The sequence below is a fragment of the Echinops telfairi genome, unplaced genomic scaffold (assembly GCF_000313985.2).
Source record: "Echinops telfairi isolate 266 unplaced genomic scaffold, ASM31398v2 ScPeMD7_443;HRSCAF=831, whole genome shotgun sequence".
Taxonomy (NCBI): domain Eukaryota; kingdom Metazoa; phylum Chordata; class Mammalia; order Afrosoricida; family Tenrecidae; genus Echinops; species Echinops telfairi.
In genome coordinates, this window is record NW_022104341.1 from 68,024,963 (window position 1) to 68,027,859 (window position 2,897).

The following is a 2,897-nucleotide window of genomic DNA, read 5'->3' on the forward strand; positions in this document are numbered from 1 at the left end:
TTACTCTCTTGGTGAATTCTTTTGAGGTACATGGGTGATTTATCTTCAGTATATCCCACTTGTCAATTTGTGACTCCTTTGTATTTGTATCCTTCCCTATTTCTGATAGCCTATGTATTCCCTGTGCCAAGGTTCTCAGGTTTGTCCCAGCTCCCTCATGAATGGCCCCAATAATTTGGGGTTTTACCTCAAGGTCTGTGATCTGCCTTGAGTTTATGGAATTGCTTTGAAATGATAGAAAATGTTTAAGAAAACTGACAGTATTGACAGATTAAAACTTATCCATGAAGATGGTATTCCCCTGCCTAGTTTTGCTGCTTCACATATGGGGTTTCTCTCCTAGGATAAGAAATTAGGGACAGAAGCTTGGCTTCCATCTCTCACAAGATATGAAGTATATTTATCTTCTTGTGGCCACACAAGGAACTTCTATAAGGAGAAAGATTAAGGTTGGGATCCTAGACACTACGCTGTAGGAGGAAAGAAAGCCCTTGTGCTTATGTTTAGGTCAGTAATGAGAACCTGTCGTAGGTCACTTTGAGTTGGTAAAGCACACTCACTTACACCTCTGTGATAACTGGTCCTTGTATTTCATGTTACCACTCATTTTATTCAAAGCTCTTCTTCTAGACTATGTAACCTCCTAGGAACAAAAGAAAATATGTATTTGGTGCTCCCTGCTGCTTACTCATGGTAGAAGCACAATAAATATCTCTTCCTTAAGTAAAAAGCTGGGTTGAACTCTACCTAAGAGTTGCCCGAGGAGCCACCCAACCTCATAGCCTTGCAAAGCATGCTTCACTTTGCACTGCTCCTTGGCATCCATTGTCCCACAGGATGCTGCACGGAGGGTACCGCTGCTCTTTCCCTTTGTACATGAGCGTTGTCTCACGGAAGGAGCAAGCAAACAGGAGACAGAGCACAGACACGGGGGGAACAGAAGCCATGTGAAGATGCAGCTACAAGGCAAAATGTGTTCACCAAGAAACACCTGGAGCTCCCAGGAGCTAGAAGAGACAAAGAAGGCCCTTCCCCTAAAGTAGAGAGTACCTGGCCCTGCCAACCCCCTGAATTCAGCGTTCTAGTCACCAGAACTGTAATAGAATACACTTCTGTTCTCTAAAGCCACCCACTCTGAGACGGCCCCCTGGCCCAACTGATCCAAGCCAGAACCTGTTCTCCCTGTGGAATCTCCCATCTCTGCTCATCGCAGCACCACCTACCTAGTTAGCCACCCAGAAACTTGGGAGACAGCCCACTCTCCTTCTCCTCCCTCGCTTCCCACATGTTGCCAGCCTTCTAATCCTGTGGTTCTCAGTCTCTGGTCTCTCCTCTCTAGGCCACTCTCACTACATTAACTTGGCCCATTCTGTTGTCGCTCCTTGATAATGGACTGAGGCTACCTTTACCTCTTTTGACCAATCTCACCTTGGCCCAGCCTGGCTCTTCATCCCCTCACCTTGGAAACCACACATATCCCATGCTGACTGTGTAGTCTTTAGAAAACACCAAGCTGGTGGCGCCCCATTCACCCATGATCACAAGAGATGATGATCACAAGGACCTGATCAGAGCTTATCAGCGCCCTTCTGGACTCGCCGCTCCTTGTGCTGTAAGTGGCATTCCCTCTCCCACCTTTACTCGGCTGTCAGCAGGCCCTGGAGGTGCCCTACCTGTCAAGACTCCATCCCTACTTGTGTGTTCTTCTCCCCGGCTTGTGTTTTGCACCATTCTCTCCTTCTAATGGACTTGGCATCAACTTTTGGTTTCTTTCGATTCCTTGGGTCTCTGGGTGGTATAATCAGTTAGCAGTTCTGCTCTTAATAGGAAGTTGATGGTTCAAGTCCACCCAGAGGCTCCTCCAAGAGAGGGACCACTGAGACCCCGGTGAGCACAGTCCAACGCTGACACTCCTGGGGCCACCCTAAGCGGGAATTGATGTGATGGCAATAGGTGAACTGGCAAAACAGGACCAAGACTCCTAGTACATTGTACTTAGTATCTGTGCCCACTGCTTGGACGCGAACTTGCTCTCTTCTCTCTTGCCACCAGAGAGTACATCCCTTCAAACTGGAAAGTGCTCGTTTCTATCTCCAAGATAAGCCACAAGCTTTGTCATATACTGAGGTCCATAACCTACTGCTAGCACCTCACAGTGGCCCTCTGTAGAGCTTTGGAGACTATACATCTCTTGGGGAGCAGACAGCCTCATCTTTGCCCCTCAGAGAAGTTGGTGGGTTTAAAGCACAAATATCACATAGCCCAATAGTAAAACAAAACAAAAAATAATCTCACTGCCGTTGAATCTATTCTGACTCATAGTGACCCCGTAGGGCAAAGAACTTCCCCTTGGGGTTTCTCAGGCTGTAAATCTTTATGGAAGCAAATAGCCTCTTCTTTCTCCCATAGAGTGGCTGGTGGTTTTGAACTGCTGACTTTGCAGTTAGCAGCCAATAATAAGTACTTAGTAGCACAATATATTAATTTTATATCAAGAAAACTACTCAAAAAAAGAAAGAAAGAAACCAGAGTTGACCAGTGGTTACCATAGGTGAAGGAGGAAGAGTTTTTGCTTAGCGGGCATTGAATTTATGTGAATAGTGGTGGAATAATTTGGAAAAGGATATCAATCATGGTTGCACAACAGAGTATAGCCAATGGCATTGATATGTGGAACAAGTGCCATTACAACTGTTTTCAAAAGAGAAAGATGAGACAGGAAATACAGTCGAGGGGGCAGTGAGTTTATGTTAGTGGAGAAGGAACAACTTAAAAAAGGATGAGCATAGTTGCACACCTTAAAAAGTGTAATTAAGCAAATGTGGCGAAGAAAGCTGATGGTGCCCGGCTATCAAAAAGTATAGCGTCTGGGGTCTTAAAGGCTTGAAGGTAATCAA